The sequence below is a fragment of the Crassostrea angulata genome, chromosome 10 (assembly GCF_025612915.1).
Source record: "Crassostrea angulata isolate pt1a10 chromosome 10, ASM2561291v2, whole genome shotgun sequence".
NCBI classification, from domain to species: domain Eukaryota; kingdom Metazoa; phylum Mollusca; class Bivalvia; order Ostreida; family Ostreidae; genus Magallana; species Magallana angulata.
The window spans coordinates 45,061,605-45,082,432 of NC_069120.1; the positions used below are offsets into that span (position 1 = coordinate 45,061,605).

Genomic DNA, 20,828 nt, shown 5'->3' on the forward strand with positions numbered 1-20,828 from the left:
AAAATTTCATAGTCATATCTCTGATAGTTTCTGAGATCAGCTCTGCACAAAATAGGTCGTAAAAAAACAACAAAATGGCCGATAAATCGGTACCGGAAGTGACGACAACAAAAATTTCAAAAACATATAAAATTCAGATCATAACGTATCATCTGTGAAAAAATGACTGAAATCAGCCGAATAGTTTTCGAGAAATCGCGTGCACAAAATTTGGAAAAAAAAATAATAATAATAAGAAACAGTACGAAAACTATAAGGTCTTCCGTTGGAAACGGAAGACCTTAATAATAAGAAACAGTACGAAAACTATAAGGTCTTCCGTTGGAAACGGAAGACCTTAATAAGAAATCGTACGAAAACTATAAGGTCTTCCGTTGGAAACGGAAGACCTTAATGAAGCGTTTAACGCTATTGAACTCGTAACTGGATACTGAATGAAGCGTTTAACGCTAAAGAAATAATTACTGGATACTGAATGAATCGTTCAACGCTAAAGAAATAATTAATGGATACTGAATGAATCGTTCAACGCTAAAGAAATAATTAATGGATACTAAATGACCTGTTCAACGCTGAAGTAATTATTACTGGATACTGAATGAACTGTTCAACACTTAGGAAATAATTACTGAATACTGAATGAACCGTTCAACGCTAAAGAAATAATTACTGGATACTGAATGAACTGTTCAACGCTGATGTAATCATTGCTGAATATTGAATGAACCGTTCAACGCTGAAGTAATCATTACTGGATACTGAATGAACTGTTCAACGCTGAAGTAATCATTGCTGAATATTGAATGAACCTTTCAACGCTGAAGTAATCATTGCTGAATATTGAATGAACCGTTCAACGCTGAAGTAATCATTACTGGATACTGAATGAACCGTTCAACGCTAATGAAATAACTACTGGATATTGAATGAACCGTTCAACGCTAAGTAATCATTACTGGATACTGAATAAACCGTCCAATGCTTTTGAAATCATTATTTTGATTCTGAATGAACTGTTCACACTATAAAAATCATTACAAGATGAACCGTTTAACGCTATTTAACTCATAATTGGATACTTTAAGAACCTTTCAACACTTTGAAACCATTATTGGATATTGAATAAGCCGTTCAACACTAAAACAATCATTACTGCAAAGATACTAAATGAACCGTTTAACGCTATTGTACTCAATATTGGATGCTAACTGAATGAACCCATTCAAAGCTAAATTAATCACTATTGTATATTGCATTCAATGAATCATTGCTGAATATTGAATGAACCATTCAACGCTAAAGTAATTTTAACTGGATACTGATTTAACCGTTCAACGCTACTGAAATCATTATTAGATACTGATTGAAACGTTCAATAATATTGAATTCATTATTGGATATTAAATGAACCGTTCAGCGCCATTGAAATCATTTTAAGTTATAAAATGAACCATTCACAGTAATGAAATCCTAAACGAGCCGTTTTACGCTCATTTGAGCATCTTTGAATACTTAACGTAATTGAAAAATTGGTAGAAAGAAAAACAAATTAAAATGTCGAGCAATCTATGCGGAAATAATCCCCTTTTTGCCCCCGCTTCGAAACGCTATATGTAAAGAATTGTATACAATGTACAGTTGTATATGTTAACAAGAACACAAAATAATGTAGAATTTCAGACCAAAAAATAAAGCAATTATATTCGTAATTATTTTTCCTATACAAAAGCATAACGTTACACGGGAATGCACCGGCATACTTCGTATATTGGTACGTATACGGGTATCAATCATACTACATGTAATTATAATAACCACTATATACATGTACATTGCTCTATAATTTTACTATACAGGATTTCTCTCAAAACCCAATTCCCATGCTTTTGACGGCCCTCTATATACATGTATATTTGATACCAAAGTTTAAATATGCCTCGGATCCCAACCCCTCCGAAGTAAAAAATTTCCAAGACGCACGTAGAACAAGTATCACTGTGTATTATTTTTATTTTTTATTTTGCAGTATAGCTTTCTTGCAGCATCAACAATTTCTTGAAAGGAGGATAACTCTCATTATTTGAATTATGATACATTTGCAAAAGCATAATTAAGGTCTTCCGTTTCCAACGGAAGACCTTATAGTTTTCGTACTGTTTCTTATTAAGGTCTTCCGTTTCCAACGGAAGACCTTATAGTTTTCGTACGATTTCTTCTTCTTATTATTTTTTTCCACAAATTTTGTGCACGCGATTTCTCGAAAACTATTCGACCGATTTCAATCATTTTTTCACAGAAGATGGGACTTGATGTAAACTTCATACATTTTTGAGATTTTTTCTGTCGTCACTTCCGGTACTGATTTATCGGCCATTTTGCACGTTTTCACGACCTATTTTGTGCAGAGCTGATCTCAGAAACTATCAGAGATATGACTTTGAAATTTTCAGGATAGGTAGTTTATAGTTTGAAGTTGTGCACTATTATGTTGTTTTACGCCAGTGGCGCCATTTCTTGGAGCTCACCTGGGCTCGAAAATTTAGTACGAATTTTCATTCAAAATTTTCATACGTTTTCATCTGTTTCTTTTTATCAGTTGGTATTTTGTTAAGACATATATAACAAAAGTAGTAGATAACTAGACACGATCTCGTTGCGAGCAACGAAGAGGTCTTCCGTCCGATTTATAGAATATGGAATGACCTTACGCTTGATCTTCGTCAACGGAATGATCCGGAAAATGAGGCGGGATCTATGAGTAATGGGTGAAAGACTATCTATCCCTTTGGTGTCCCTTATTTGAGGGATCAGCTCCTTTTCATTCAGTCTAGTCAAAAGGTATTTTTTGTGTACCACTAATAAGTGTTTAGAAATTGGTTACCGTTTTTGAGATATCTGGGAAAAATCGTTTTGATATCCGGTCCTAAAACTCCTTTTAGGGTCCAGATAACATACAATATATGGTTGTACATTGTTAAGCTCAATATTTTGAGCATCTTTTGTTCAATATTGCTTTCCAAAGTTTTCCTCCATTTTGAGATATTGAGCATCAAAGTTGTAGACTTCTGGCCCCTTAAAATCCCTAATTATGTAACATAAGAGTAAATGATTGGCATGTATAGGTAAATAACATTAGAATGAACATAATTGCTTCTATAACGTATCACAAAATCTTTCACAGTAAAAAGTTATCATCAAAAGACTTTAGAGCCCCCTCAGCCCCTTATTTGAAGGACCAGCCCCTTTTTCATGAATTCAAATGAAAGCTCATGTCAATTCAAACACTTTTTGTTCAAAAAGTAATTACAAATTTTGTACCGTTCTCGAGATTACTTGAGAGGGTCGTTTTAGGGGCCGACCCTGTAACTCCCTTTAAGGACTGCATAACAAATAAATTATGGTTGATTATTGTTAAGCTCAATAATTTGAGTATCTTTTGTTCAATATTGATTATCCAAATGTTTCTTCATTTTGAGATATTAAGCATCAAAGTTTTGGACTTTTGGCCCCTTAAAATCCCTAATTACGTAACATAGGAGTAAATGATTGCCATGTATAGGTAAATAACCTAAGAATGAACATAATTGCTTATATAACGCATCAAAAAATATTTCACGGTAAAAGGTTATCATTAAAAGACTTTAGAGCCCCTTCAGCCCCTTATTTGAAGGGCCGGCCCCTTTTTCATGATTTCAAATGAAAGCTCTTGTCAATTCAAACATATTTTGTTCAAAAAGTAATTACAAATTTTGTACCGTTCTCGAGATATCTGGAGAGGGTCGTTTTAGGGGCCGACCCTGTAACTCCTTTTAGGGACCGCATAACAAGGAAATTATGGTTGATAATTGTTAAGCTCAATATTTTGAGCATCTTTTGTTCAATATTGCTTATCCAAATGTTTCTTAATTTTGAGATATTGAACATCAAAGTTTTGGACTTCTGGCCCCTTAAAATCCCTAATTACGTAACATAGGAGTAAATGATTGCCATGTATAGGTAAATAACCTAAGAATAAACATAATTGCTTCTATAACGCATCACAAAATATTTCACGGTAAAAAGTTATCATTAAAAGACTTTAGAGCCCCCTCAGCCCCTAATTTGAAGGGCTAGCCCCTTTTTCATGATCTGAAATTAAAGCTCTTGATTTAATTAAGTTTTTTTGTTCTACATTTTTAACAAAATGCTTTGAAGAAAAGAGATATTCAAAGAAAACCAAGAAAAATCAAGACGCCTTTTTTATCTTAATTTTCAAGCTCGGGCGAGCTTCGGCGCTCTTTGAGATAAAGATGATTAATGACCATTAGACACTATTTCAGTCTTTCGTCTATCAGCCCTGAAAAGTACAACATCATATCTTCAATGGTAAAAGAGGAGTTCTCGGTACAAAATACCCCTATAAAAACTGATAAATCCATGATATCTCGAGACAGGAAGTGACGTCATCATCAAAAAAAATTTCCAACAAGGTTCAGATCAATACCTATCAGAACTGAAAATTTGACGTAAATCGGTCGAGCCGTTTCCGAGAAATCGCGTGCACAAAATCGGTAAGAAAAAAAAAATAATAATAATAATAGGGAAAAAGAAACCTAAGAAAAACAATAAGGTCTTCCGTTGGAAACGGAAGACCTTAATTAAACGTTCTTTCCAACAAAACCAAGAAAAAGGGGCTGGCCCCTTAAATTAGGGGCCAAGACACTCGTAAACTCTATTACCAATAACTTAAAAACGATCAAAATGTTGTAATGCAAGATAGAAGCAAAGTTGTTGATTGTAGCAATATTTATCAGGTAAAATCATTTTCACACCCATTTATGACGTAATTAGGGATTTTAAGGGGCCAAAGTACTTAAACTTTGATGCAATATATCTTGAGAAGGAGACATATTTTGTTAGGCAATGTAGAAAAGAAAATGTTTGCATTGATGATTCTAATTGATTCCACTAATCAAAACTCTAAAGTCTGCCCCCATTAAGGATCTAGAGGGCTGGCCCCTAAAATATTCAGTCATTTGTATCTCAAAAATGAACAACAATTTTAGATGGGTGTAAGAACAAAAAATGTTAGTATTCGTGAGACCTTTCGATTGAACTCAAGAAAAAGGGACTCGTAAACTGTATTACAGATAACTTGAAAACAATCAAGATTTCAAATATCTTTGGTACCTAGCCTTTTTACAAAATTGATACCAGCGAGGTTTTAGTCACTGTAAGTGATTGAGACACAAACTTTTATAAATGATAGACAATCGATTGAAGATATACTTAACGGGTTTTCTTTTGTCAACCGTCACTTCCGGTACTCACCAGAAGAGTTCAAACAATTTATTTTTTTCACAAGTTTAACTGATTATCTTTGGTGTTTCATCTTCCATGATTAACAGTGGTGTACACTAAACAAATGTATAATAAAACCTAGCTTTTATTTTCATAAACCTCTTTTGTTCGTCCGTTTTCGGTCTCGAGACAAAAAACCTAGATTCACCAAGATCGCAGATTTGGCAGAGAATATCGATATTTCATCGTATCATATGAAAATAAAATCGGGCGGAAGACCTAATCGTTACTCGTAACGAGATCTAGTTATTATTATTTTTTTCCCAAAATTTTGTGCACGCGATATCTCGAAAACTATTCGGCCGATTTCGACCATTTTCTCACAGATGATTGCCAGTGGTCATAATTCTAGAATTTTTTGAAATTTTGAAATCGGCACTTCCGGTTCCGATTTACGGCCGATTTTGTCAGTTTTTACGACCCATTTTGTGCAGACATAAACTTAAAGACTATTAGAGATAGGAATATGAAATTTTCAGGATAGGTAGACCATAGGTTAAAGTTGTGCACAATGTAGTTTTTTAGCGCCAGTGGCGCCATTTCTATGAGGTCGCCTAGGCTCGAAAATTGGGTACGAATTTCGAATCAAATTTTTCATACGTTTTGATCTGTATCTTTTTATGAGTTGATATTTTGTTGAAACATATATAACAAAAGTGGTAGATAATCAAAAGTCCTTTCCAACAAAATCAAGAAATAGGGGCTGGCCCCTTAAATTAGGGGCCAAGACACTCATAAACTCTATTACAAATAACTTCAAAACGATAAAGATTTTGTAATGCATTACAGAAACAAAGTTGTTGACTGTAACAATATCTATGAGGCAAGATCGTTGCTACGCCCATTTATTACGTAATTAGGGATTTTTAGGGACCAAAGTACTAAAACTTTGACACAATTTATCTAGAAAAATAGACATATTTGGTAAGCATTGTTGAAGAGAAAATGCTTGCATTGATGATTTTAATCGATTCCATTAATCAACACACCAATGTCTGTCCCCATTAAGGATCTAGAGGGCTGGCCCCTAAAATATTCAATCATTTGTATCTAAAAAATCAACAACAATTCTAGATAAGTGTAAGAACAAAAAATGTTAGTATTCGTGAGACCGTTCAAATAAACTCAAGAAAATAGGACTGGCCCCTTAAATTAGGGGCCAAGATACTCGTAAAGTCTATTACAAATAACTTAAAAACGATAAAGATTTTGTAATGCATTATAGAAACAAAGTTGTTGGTCGTAACAATAACACTTTGTAAAACGAATTTCTAAACTAATTAATAACGTAATTAGGGATTTTAGGGGACTAAAATCTTAAACCTTAAATGTGCTGTATGTGAAAAAGCAAAACTCTTTGTTAAGCATTTCAAGGGATATTGACAATCGTATGCATTATCTGAAAGGGAGTGGTTGAGGGGGAAATTTGAAATTTCATTTATTAACCGGGTTTTTCCAACGGAAAAATCCGGTTATTAAAATGGTGAAAATGGTGGGCGGGCGGGCGGGCAGCTGCCAAAGGGTACCCTCATTGTACGGATAACCCCTCCTACAGTTTTCAAGATAGGAAGTTGTTCTTTTGCAGATCAATTGTACATATATCAGAGGTGTGCATATTGCTAGGGTTTTGATTTCCGATAATTTATCAAAAAAATACCAGCTTTTGAACTTAGTCATTTTTTGGCAAAATGTTGCATATAGGGTACCCTCATTGTACGGATAACTCCTCCTGCAGTTCTCAAGATAGGAAAATGTTCTTTTGCAGATTAATTGAACATATATCAGAGGTGTGAATATTGCTAGGATTTTGATTTCTGATAATTTATCGAAAAAATACCAGCTTTTGAACTTAGTCATTTTTTGGCAAAATATTGCATATAGGGTACCCTCATTGTACGGATAACTCCTCCTACAGTTCTCAAGATAGGAAGTTGTTCTTTTGCAGATCAATTGTACATATATCAGAGGTGTGCATATTGCTAGGGTTTTGATTTCCGATAATTTATGAAAAAAATACCAACTTTTAAACTTAGTCATTTTTTAACAAAATGTTGCATATAGGGTACCCTCATTGTACGGATAACTCCTCCTACAGTTCTCAAGATAGGAAGTTGTTCTTTTGCAGATCAATTGTACATATATCAGAGGTGTGCATATTGCTAGGGTTTTGATTTCCGATAATTTATGAAAAAAATACTAGCTTTAGAACTTAGTCATTTTTTGGCAAAATGTTGCATAAACATGTAGGGTACTCCATTTCACTGGATAAGGGTTGACATGGGTTATGGATACAGTTTACATAAAAGAAAACCCGGTTTGCTGTCACATTGACAGCTTTTCACTTGTATTTTAATCGTATCGTTTAAAAATTGAACGGAAGACCTACTCGTTACTCGTAACGAGATCGTATCTAGTTTATAACTATATTCAGTTTTTTTTAATATATTAAACAAACGATATGGGGAAAATATTGCTAAAATGTTGGTGTTATCGAACCCACAACATAGAAACCCTAAAGTTATACAAGGTTAGTGCTTTAAGCATTTTATACGCCTTATCCACCCATCTTCTTTACTGCAATCTAAAGAAATTTGTATCATGATATGACTGAATAACTTTCAAACCTACCATTCATAATAACAAGTAAAGGCTAGATTCGATAGCTATATTATACATAGTCCGTTAGGGTTGTATTAATTTACGAGATGAATTTTACAAAGCAAACTATGACCTTTAAAATCACGATGCAGCGTTTCCGCAGTTTTTAGATTGAAAATGATACATTGTATTTTTCGTTTTTTAATATCTTTTAAATCCCTTTTATCATCCCGCCCTAGTGTAATGTTACTCCTCTTTTGTCTGAAAGAAAATTATTGTCTCCAATTTTCATTCGCGCTATCATTAAACTGCGCCTTTTGTTTAATAAGAAATATTAGCGAGTGTGCGTTCAAAAGAAATATCAGCATCATATTTCCAAGAATTAAAAAAAAACAAATGTTTCACGCACACTTTTTTTCAAATTACGTGGAACAGAGTTATCATTAAAAAGAGCTTTCAAAAGAAATAAATATAACATTACAATTGTTAAAAGGGTCCGATGATCATGTCTTTACAAATATCAATACTATTTAATGATATATTTGTCTTCGGAATTCAAATTACAGAATCCAGTGTTATTTGTTGTGGGAAAAACAAAAGTACGTTTCTGGTGACTTCTCAGTCTAAAGTATTATTTTCATATACATGCGTATGTGCGTATATGCTTGCTCTCTCTCTCTCTCTCTCTCTCTCTCTCTCTCTCTCTCTCTCTCTCTCTCTCAGGATTCTATGACGTAGGTATAACTAGTGGTTCAAAAGAAATTCGATCGCATTATCCTCAAAGGAAACATCAGCTGAAATTGGATTAATAAATTAATTTCTACACTCTGTAGCATTTTCCTTTTTTCAGTCTAGGTTATTTTTGTAATATAATCTAAAATTTTCTATTCATCATCAGGAATTTTACTTCACTTCGGAAAAAATGGACGTGACAACGTCATTTGAAATGAAAACTTCAACCAACAAATAATAATGTAAAAAAAAAAATCAAGTAACCACTGGCTAGATTAAGTCGTTTATCAATTTGATAAAGCGAGTCAATTGCTTCATGTATCTCTATTTTCAAAATTAACAAAACACATAAAAGAGTTTAGAATATAGATAGTGATCAAGGTTTTGAATACTAATATGATTATACTACTTGCGACTGGAATATGATTTATATAAAATCCAAATTTGTTATTCTGTTTGAAATAAAGATAAATTCGGAAAAAAACCCTGCATAAATCGATTAATATTTATCATAATGACAATTCACAAAACAGTAAGAGTAAAATGGATATTTATGGTTTCATTTTTATCCTGATATGCGATGAACCAATTTTTTGACCATGGCATTAAAAGGAATTTGACAGTTTCAGATAGGCTAAGTTTTAAAAACTACATGTTCACGTCAAAAAAGAAGCCAAGATGTTTTAATGTTCACCATGTATAACCTCATGACATGAAAATTGGATTTCTAGTCTCCTGTCGGTGAAACCAGAGGGATTGTAGTCTATCGCTGTCTCTCCGTCTGTCTGTCGGTCAGTATGTTCCAAATTGGTTTTCAGACTTTTTGTTCATTATAATTTTAAGAATTATTTTGAAACTTGCCGTGTAACTTTATTATGCGAAACTACAGATCAAATCTGAGTTTTGAGTTTTGTTAAAAATTATCAACAGATGCTGAAGAAATAAATTCTAAACGGTTCGTTTTTTTTTAATCGGGTTCGTTTTTAAAAAGATCTTCCATCGAATTATCTTGAAAGCTATTTCGCCACATATTAAATAGACATCGGGGATGTCGGTCGTTGGTAGCATTATTCTGCAATCATTACGATACAAACATGCATGTTCCATTCCACAAGATACTACTAGTACTTAGTGCCACGTTGTCATTTTTTTTCTTTATAAAATTCCAACTTTAAAGTTGATTTTTCCAACTTTATTTTTGGAATCTCCAACTTTTTTGTTTGACCTAATACTAGTAAATAAAACATTTAATTTTTGTGGTTCTTGTTTGTCGTTTAATAAAATTTGCTTTATAGTGAATGAAATAAAACCAACAAATCTTCTAGCGCGTATTATGAAAGGCTTTAATTCATAAACTAAAATTCTTCGTTGAAAGAGCAACTGATAGCAAAATGAACGGCATAACGTTTAGCAACTTTAATTCACTCCTCTATATAAATCATCGTTAATCCTCTACAAAATATACGAAGAATTACAAAATGAATGGCGTACTTGTAAATACAGTGTACTTACATTGTAGTGACAACCACGAAGTGTATGCCTACTGATATCTTAGTCCAGCCCGTGTCTCTATCATTGGCCGTATCACCAACACTAAATTTCTTTGATCGGTACTTTTTCCAATTTCTCGCAGACAATTGTTAATAGGTCTTTTATAGTTCCGCCACATGCAACTCAACGCAACTATCGGATTCTTTCTCTAACTTGTTAAACTGGACATCTGTAATAATCTGTAAGCACTCCAGAGGGATATAATTACCCGATACACTATTGAGCCTCTTGTCAACCAATAATGCATCGTAGAACATATAACCTATACAATGCAAATCCGTAATTTGCTTTTCAGAAAGACATATGGAATCGACCTCGTCGTAAAGTGAATGTCATTGATGTTAATGTGTATCCCGATAAAAATTAACATCATCTATAATATTACTTTACAAATGAGACATTTTAAACAAAGATTTTTAGATAAGATATCCCTAAGTTTTGTCAGCAAATCTGGTTTTCGCAGATTGGGTTTCAAATTTACACAAGCTGTTCCTAAAAAGCTGTTTCAAAATCGACGCAGTTACGACCGTTGCTGTTAAATGACAATTCATTACAATTCGTCTGGCTCAATAGAGCGAAAGTATAACATTACATGATCTATATCGAACAACCTGGTGGCAAAATATAAAGTAAAAAAAGGGTGAGATTTATAAATTAAAGCAGCCCATATATCAATGATATATGGTTAATGTTTAACATTGTCGAGGCTCGTGGAACTTTAGCCTTACTTTATTCGACAACTCAATCTTAATTGATCATTATCCAGACACGGGCAATTAATATAATTACATATGATGTTTTCTATAGGAAAAAAAGTAAGAAAAATTTTAGTGCGCAGGCGTTGTTAACATATTGCAGTGTTTGTTCGCATGCATATAAAACATTACACCGCTTTCTTAATTTCGACATATATTATGTACATTTTAGAGGTACTTGTATTTTAATCAAACTTGTACACCATTGTTAAGATTTATCCGTTTGTTCGTGGCAATAGTTTATTAATATTGTATTTTTATTTTTCATCATTTTTTTTTTTTATATATTTGGAGTCTGACTATCTTCTAAATCTTGTATCTGTAGTTAAATAAAATGAAAATGTAATACAAAATACGACACAGGAATGCAAGTTCTTTATATCAGAAAACAGTTAAAATAAATCGTCTGATACAGTCGCCTGTACTGTGTTAATAAAATAATACAATATTCACAAAGCAATACGTCAATAGAGCACACATATCCGCTAAGAATAAATGTGTTGTTATTGCTTGATTGTTTCACACTGCTTTATACGAGATGTAAATCAAATATTTAATCAACATTTCGACACAAAAAACTAATCTCGGCTACATTTTACCCAATTTAAGTCCGAAAAGAGTTTTTCCCTTAGTCAGTAATATGGAAATCATAATAGACTCCGCGACTTTGATGATTCTCATTGGGTGATTGTAATTCGATGAAAACCTCTTTATAAAAGAAACAAATTACTCTGGATGGTTGCAGAGAAATACTGCTGATAAAAAAGAGGATTTTATGATTGATGATTCAATGGGATATCAATTTATCAAGTCACTTTGGTCAGAGAATTGTTTGCGGGTCGTTTACGGCCTAGAAATGAAACAATAAATCGCTATTACGTTAACCGTCATCACTAGTTTCTCTAAACACGCACACAAGTTAATGCCCTTTGTGTAAGCATTGCTATTGAGACTCCTTATCGGACGGAGAGGGTCTCTCTCCTTCGGCGTGATAGATGGTTAAGTTGACTCTAGGATATTTAAACGAATGTTTCTGAGGGAAAATGTCTCGAGGAAGGATTCTCGTATTTCTAGACTAATCCATTTGCATTTATGTCAAAAATTGTCTCTACGTAGTTTTATTCACTGAGGAAGTTTTGTCTTAAGTTATTTTTCGCTACGCAAAAAGACGAACACATCGAATTACAGTTGACCATTTAAGAACGACACACAAAAATAAAACCAAGTTCAACGTAAAAGGACAACTTTTCTCTTGCAGTTATGACGAATTATTTTATCAAATTCTGAAGTTTAGATATACCAATATAACATATGATAACATGTAGAATTGTTAAATATATAATAACTGATTCAAACTTTACAACATGACAGAAACATATCGAAAAACAAAGGTATTTTTATACTCACGGAAGTGTCTTTTCTGCTTATGAAAACTCTATCATTTAGCTATCCTTTATAACGGTAGTAGATGAACTAACTTTTTTTTTTGGTCATTCTCGCTTAAGAAGTGGGTACCGTTTTAGATTGATATATTTTTTTAAACATTCACTTTTATCTAAATCAGTGTAGGTAAAGTCTGCATCTATGCACAACAAAATGAACAGTCTGCTATCATGTTTGGTCTGTTTTAGTGGATGTATTTATGTACAAAATACAATTCTTAACAAGCGCAGCCTGTTTCCCTGGCCTGCCCATACATTTGCGGAGCATTATGGGTAGGCAAGGGCAGGAAATAGGCTAAAACAAGAGCAGTTTTAAAATTGTGTCACTTCCGCAAAATTACGAGTTGCAGGGGCTCGTTGATTTCATAGCAAAGAGTATCTAGCGTCATATTATAACAAGTTTAGCTTTTTAAGTAAGCTTACAGTCTTTAGAGCAAACACTTAACAACAATAACTTTTCAAAGAAAATTTAATTTTTTTCTTTATATAAATATCGCCTTCTTCTACATGCCATGGCGTATGGAACCTTTTAAGCGTGCCTGCCTAATACTGAGAAATGAAATTTTGATGAAAAAATAATCTTAATTGCTGAAGTGTTTTGTCTGAAAAGAAAAACAATCTGTTTTACATTGAGCTGAAGTCATACAATTTCGATATCAAGTCGGTAACGGAAATCTGACCACTCTTTATGCATGAGTGACAATTATCATTGATGGACCAACTTTATTTTCTAAACTGTATTATATCGGATATCGTATGCATCTTTAAAACTATACCAACACCTGAAGTTATTGGAAATGTGATTTATTCTTCCAAACATTATCTTATAAATATCTTGAATCATAGCTTAAAACATACAGGAATCCGCTTGTTTATTCCAGACAATACAAAAAATAGTCGATTATGCAAAACAAATATACTTCAATACACGAAGATGAAATGTTCGTCAACTTTGTAGCTCAAAATCAATATATTTATTAACAAATATTCTCACATAAATAGCCTTGTCTTCTTGTGTTAGATTCCGTTCGCAAAACTGAGAGGGGAAAATGAACGCTGCCCGTCAAAAGCTCTGGCGCCGGTCGTTCCCAGTAGAGCTCATAACACCAGCAAAGTGTATAATTTAGTGTAAAGTTATCATTCGGGGCCTTCTGAAATATCTTTCAGCTATCTTTGTATTTTCTATAGTCATAAAGGGAATATGAAGACCTTATTCAAAGAGAAGGAAAAAACTGTGGTTAATTTAGGGAAAAAAATACAAGAAGAAAATGATACCGAAAATAAATTCGCACTCAAGTTGCATGTTCACATGTTTAGATCTATACAAAATAGGATTAAGGAATCTTTATCGTAGAGGATCCTCGTTTGCATTTTTAATGTTGTCATATTTGATTGATACAGAAACTTACATTCCTGATCCTTTGGAGAATAGAAAATAATAAGGGAATAATTAAAAAACATCCGCTTTCCTTTATAATACTTTGATTTCATCCATCATATAGTCAGGGTTAAAGCTGTGATGCGATTGGTCATGTAAGGGGACTTGACACGCTTTACCCTTGGTTGTTTTTTTCACCTAAAGGGTGATATGATGTAAATGGTTTTACAGTTGAAACAAAAACCCAATTATAACCATGGCTTCTTTTGCTATCGGAAAAGAGTAGCGATAATTTTGTTGGACAGAAAATGCTGTCCCTCGTGACATACTTGGCGGAGTCATGCTAAATTCGGAGACATGCTAAATTCAGTACAGATAAAAAAAATAAAAGATTTAGATTGTGCTCTTTAAAAAGACTATCCATTTGTCACTGCTGGATTCTTTATAGACATTCTAAAATTCTATATTGAAAATATTGAACAATTGGGTTTTTTCGTTATTGATGATACACATCCACATATAAAAACTGACTTTGCACCTAACGTGATACGATCAACAACAGTATCAGTGGTACCCGACAGTAAGTGTACCATCAAAGCGGGCAATTAATATAACTTGAATACTTTTAAAAGCTTTTTGGGCGACTTAACCTCCAGACTAAACAGAAAAACATTTTTAAAGCCATACTTCAATACCCAACAAATTACGGTGTAGTGTGAATATCTCTATTTTTCACTTATCAAACTTGAATTTTCCCTTTTACTCTGTGTGTCTTTAAACAAGTGTTTCAAATACAAGAACTAATGTTCAAAAAAGCTGCGTGCATATGTAAACAAACCTCCCAAAGGTATTTGTGAAGATGCATCTGACAGTTAAAAGGCAAGATACAGAGATATTAATAATGTGTACATAAGATCATTACACTGACTTGTTTTGACAGCAAGCAACATGTATTTCGTTTCATCCAAGTACAAACTATAGCCTTTTGTTTTGGTCGTGTTCTCCAGGACTCCAGTCAAATTATACCAATACGAAACATGTCTATGATGACGTCAAATTATCAATAGGTAACTGTCAGCAATGCTTTCCCGTACAAACTTAAGGTTAAATTGCAACCCATCCTTGTATTGAGATAATCTAATGATTGTTAAAAAAAAAAACCAGACTGTGAATTTGACTTTGCCGAGGATCTGTCGCAAGTTCCGTCTTTTATTTGTCGAGGGCCAATAAATGAAATGACAGTTGTCTCATTTAATACAACAGAGTAATAGCAAAATTATAACGGAAGCCAAAATATGTTATAAGTATGAAATGGCAAAAATAACATATACTGGGCGAAATAGAACCTGTAAATTATCTATACTTATTAATTTCCATGTTAAAATCTACTCAAAAAAGTATTATTAGTTTTAAGTTACTGTACTGAAATATTAGAACTTGAATATGCAAATCATTTTAGGAGTGAATCAACTCTCATACTGTAACTCTGGCAAACCGGAAGTAAAACAGTGTTTGGACCTAAGCACAAATCATCACAGCTGACGAAACAAAGTACTTGAGAATAATCGATAAATTCGATGTAATGTATTTAGAAGCACTGTTTTTCAGGGAAACTTAATTAGAGATACCTTAAGGGTGTTGTTTACTCAGGGTTTGAGTTCTCGAATTCGGATTGTTATAAAGTTCAATGTCATGAGTAAAATTTGTTCTAAACACAAAAAGTATCTGTGAAATGAATTATTATTGACATAACATTCGATAATTCTACTACATTATGGAATTATGCCAAAACAAAAATAGACTTTTAGCCAAACAGAGGAAATTCGGACTAAATATTGCAGATTTTGTTTTCTGCTAAAACATTTTTGGAAGTACTCTTATATTAAAAGTTAAGATTTTATATTTTAGTCTATATAATTTTGCAAATTTTCTGGTAGTTTTACCTCATTTATTCATTATGATAACCGTATGGCATGAATTTAAAAAATATTGAAATATGCTTAAAAACGAGAAAAGACACCATATCTCAAAATTTTGATCATTGACCTCATATAAATTATATGCCAACAGAAAAAGACCAATAAAAGTAGCTTAATACTATAAATGTTTTTGTATTATCATCATTCAATTTTTTGTAAAATTGGATCAAAAATGGGTAGGAATTTGAAAAGTGATAGAGGAAATTCGGACTGGAATATTTATAAAAATTGTGAAGGAAAACTTAATGCTTTGTATGTATTTAGTGTCACTGCCATTCATAAATTGTATTTTATTTTTAAAAGTGTTGAGCAATTTGTATTGTTTTCACAATTAAGAAAATCTCAATCATAGTGTAAAATTTTAAGTGATTTTCCTTTCATTTTCCAAAAATATACAATGGCCATTAACTCAAAAAGTAGGTCATTGACCTACTTTTTTGAAAATGAAAAATAACACTACAATAAAAGGTCTATAACACACAATAGTTGGTTTTTCATTATCATCAGTGGAATTTTTTTTCACTCTGAGTAAACATCATCCTTAAAGATAGTCAGCTTTTAAAAGTACGAACAATTTAGGTATTTTTGTAGTCGTATGCGTTCCTACGCCAGAGTAGCGACATACTATCTAATCTAAAAATAGAACCAGTACTGGCGTATACTAGACCTTATTAGTATTTGTGTGTTAAAAATTGCTTTGATACACTTTTCCAGAAATATTTCGATTACTGATACATACTTTATTGTATATTTTGATGGCGTTAATTCTATCTTTGAAATTACACAACGTGATACACATGGGTTTGTCCGTCTACAGCTCGGGATTCTTGTCGCAAAAGCCCGATAATACTCAGGTTAGAAAACAATGTGCGTAATTATTAAAATACAGCTAAGAAACTACTTGTCATGCGAAATAACGTATGTTGATATCAAAATAAATGATAATCAATAAAATCAACTCCCGCCATAACTTCAGTACATTAATTACAGTAGTAGTCCAAACATAAGGTCAATGACTACTAAAGATCGTAAATATAATGTACTGGACCTCCTTTTGATTTAAATTTCTTTATATTTATATGTTTTCATTTAATCATTACGAATTTGAAAACCGTCAATGTTTTCGCAATACGTTTTATCGGTGTCATTACAGTAAATAATAAAACTGACAACTTTAGGACAAAAAAGACGGACTTTCAAATGAATTTGTTTCAAACCAGAGCAGAAAACAAATTCATTATTCTTTCATTTTTAGTTGTTCTTTACGTTTCCTGGGAATTTTTATCACTAATAGGAAAATTCCATCTCAATTCATCAATCTCAAGTTCTTAGGATGAAGTATGGCGCAGTCCTGATGAGTATAATAAATCAATTTATTATGGTTACTTAAGATTTTTGATGTTGTTTTGAATCTTAAGTCATCTTTTAAGTTCCATGGAGAGTTAATAAATAATTTATAGTTATAAACAGTATAAAAATCAAAAATAAATCATAAGCAGAATCATAAAAAAACTCTTAAACAATCTCTCTCTCTCTCTCTCTCTCTCTCTCTCTCTCTCTCTCTCTCTCTCTCTCTCTCTCTCTCTCTGTGTGCATAACCTTTAAATAGTTATCGTGTTTTCATTGCAACATGTACTGACCAAGCATGTCTGAAGCAGTGGTGCATCATATCGCGAAAACTATAATTGATTGTACCGTGCGGCCATAACTTTGAATAACAAATTTCCTGGGAGATTGGCTCTCTTTTGTAACCATAAACGGAATGGGCCAAATCACTCAGAAGTCTGGCCAAGACTTAACGTTCACAGACAATGCCTTTGCGCAGGGAACATGTGTAGAGTCTTGCTATTACCGGCTTGGATGTACGGCCCATAAACTTCGTCCCCATGGAACCAAGAATTGAATTGCAGCAAACAGCTATTCCACACCATTTCAGGAAATGATCCCCTATCGCATCCTTCGCCTCGTGAACAGAGGACATTACTTCACAGCTCTGTCCGTAATTACAACAGAGGACATTACTTCACAGCTCTGTCCGGAATTACAACACATTCCTGTTTACTTTTTAACTTTATTTCTTGCGGTTTTTCACGCTTCAACTATTGCAATACTTTGTCTTGTGTTTTGGGCGGATCATTTTGATTTACTGCATATAAAGAAACTTTAAATCAATTAAAAAAATTATAAATTATGACTTGTTATACGGTACGTAAATCAAAGGATTGTGAATGATCAATTGTTCTCATTTTTTATTATTTTTTTTAAAGATAATTGAAGTTCTATGTAAGTTGTCATTCCTTAATTTTTATTCCATTCTTTTCAACTTGAGAACATTAAACTTTGCATATTTTGGGGTATAGTTTATAAATATCCAACTGAAAACTACAATGATTTTACAACATTATTCTCGACCTGTTTATTTCTTTTTTGAATGGACAAATGGATTGGGCAAACCACTGCATGTACCAAAGTAAATTATTCAAAACATGATTCCTAGTAAAAGTGAATTATACTAGTCTAAAAAAATTATCAGATACGAAAATAAACCTTCAGTTAAAAACTACACGTTTTCAGACAGTTACTTTAAATAACATAAATTTGATCATTGTACGACAGCAACCATTGATTGGTATGTCATTTCCTGGAATAAATTGCGTTCAGACATCAAATCGGATTTAATGCTTCCATGATAACTGGATATGAAAATTAATTGACCTGTGAGTATTCCTGAAATGATTACAAATCGCCAATCAAAATAACGGAATCCGACTCGTGCAAGCAAGATGTAAATTATATCATATGGAAATACTTGGGCAATATCCGAATTAATGGCTAGCCCTATGATTATTCCTCGTGATTATACCTACAAGATAGTATGGACAAACTTCACGTCAAAACATTTGATCCGGTTCGATCAAAAACCTTCTCGTTAAAAGATCAAACTTTCTGTGTAAACGGAGATAATGAAATGACAAGGGATTTACACAAATGGGGCTAGGGTTACCGAAGGTCTCTGCTTAACCATGCCTGCCCTCTCAATCAAGTTCCAAATGTTCTTCTTAGTTATCGGTTGAAATGAAGGGGCAAATGCAGATAGAAGTGAACAATTTGCCGAACAATAGGAAGTTATAAGGATATTACAAGTAAGCGATCTTTCGCGAAGTATACCACATTTATTAAAGTTCAAAGATATTATATTACATCAATATATAAGCTTAGCCAAAATAGAGAGGTTTGGCATTGAGAAAAATGAGCATTAATCGCGTTTTAGATGTTGACAGATCTGCCTAAGAATTTCCTAAAATTCATATATTTTCCCTCAAATAATAAATCATTATATAAAATAAATGAATAAAATATGTTTTAAAGTATTTGATTCCTAAATTGTTCTCTGTTTCCTAAATTGTTCACTTGATATCGTTACTGCGACTCCGATAATTATGAAATAATAACGTTTCTACATTTTTTTAATCTGCCTCTGCAGTTACAATCCCCCATTTGAAAAACTTCTGCATGGTTTATAAGAAATATTTTTTAAGCAGAAAAAATGAATATGTCTTGCTATCACACACAAAAAATCTTCTTTTTAATATTAAAGGGTTTTACTAAATAAAGATGCGTTACTTTTTAAAGACATAATGAAAGCCTTACCTCATACGGTTTTTGCGCATGAATTCGTATCCATATTGTGATACTTTTAGATTATGAGCTGTATATTTTAAACAAGATTTCTTTTGGCAGGAGAATATACTGTTTCAATATTTGAGCACTTTTGATTCTCCCGTGCGTGGTCCGTATCGATTTGGCAGGGTTACCATGTTCGGTATATTGTGAATATTTTGTCGGGCTCCCGGACCGTATAGATATAAATATCCCAGAATGCAGTGAGAATGACGTGATCGAATAAATGTTCAAAACCGATAAGCATTTTACTAATCAAATATACTGTACATTCTATACATATAACTGGAAGAGAAGAGAATTCCAGCAAATAATAAAAACAAATATCGTACCGAGATCCAAACGAGCGCTTTCTAAAAATGGATTGAAACGCAACTGAAAATAAGAATTCTGAATCAATTAAATGATATTTATGTAATGTGAACTATAAAGATTCTATATTAAAAGTAAGATAAAAGCTTGCGACCAATTAAACCTGATGACTGCTTGTCAAGATGTAATGTAGGTCTGATTCTCTTTTTACTTTTAGAGTGTTTTGAGCTTTAAGAGTATTTAATTGGTATCTGAACGCATCAAGGTCCCGTGTTGGAGTAGGTAATGGTACGATAACGGAACCTTTACCTGTAGGAGCGGGCACCATTAAGGACCTCTAGTGGCCTTTCATCGGTAGGTGCTGGCACGATGAAGAACATTTAATGGCCTCTCGTGGCTTTTGGTATATGGCTTCTGATCCGATAGTAAGATTTTTACAATGATGCTGGCAAATTAGAGAGTGAGGAAGAAGTCAGTAAGGTGAAGATATAGAATATTCAATTTAGGTGCTGTGCTCTTTACATTCCAATAATTAATATAATAGTATTATAATAGTTTGAGTAGATTTAAATGTTTTATTGTTCATGGCTTCAATGATTTAGATTTTAATATTTTTATTAAGGATTGATTTTTGTTTTAAAAATAGTTTATTTTGCCAGTTATGAAAAATTTTATGGTGAATTCCGATAGTAGAAATGACCCCTGTTGGCCTTTATTAAAAGGCCATGTTGTTACATGCAGGAGTCTAACTTTAAGTACACTGTAGCAATAAAACCGTAAGGGTTTTCAATGAAAGATTAAAATAGATGTTATCGTCATTGACGAATAAGAGGACTGGATGGTCGTGGCCATATTTAGACTGCTTTTATCTCCGTTTGAAGAAGAGCTATATAAAAGGTTATTGGAAAGTACAAAACTTCAACAGCTAAAATCTTTGAAACATGCCTTTACTTAAGGAATAAAGAATCATAGTTTGAGTATTGTGAGGTGATAATTTTGGTAGGGGCGTGATCAAATCCATTAAAGCGCGAAGGGCTTTAAGATAGATTTGAACACGCTC

At 32.9% G+C, this 20,828-nt stretch overlaps 1 protein-coding gene across 4 annotated transcripts in view; it reads right to left on the reverse strand.

Moving 5' to 3' along the window:
• LOC128164795 (glutamate receptor ionotropic, NMDA 2A-like) overlaps positions 1–19,559 on the reverse strand; it is a 66,427-nt gene extending 46,868 nt beyond the window's left edge. Inside the window, exon 1 of one of the 4 annotated variants that reach the window (XM_052828791.1) lies at positions 19,427–19,559. The gene's annotated coding sequence lies outside the window, so the exon portion shown is untranslated. Of the gene's footprint in view, positions 1–10,182; positions 10,453–19,426 lie in introns of those variants that run through there. The other 3 variants (XM_052828790.1, XM_052828788.1, XM_052828792.1) reach the window with 3 other exon arrangements.
• Between the last annotated feature and the right edge of the window lie 1,269 nt (positions 19,560–20,828).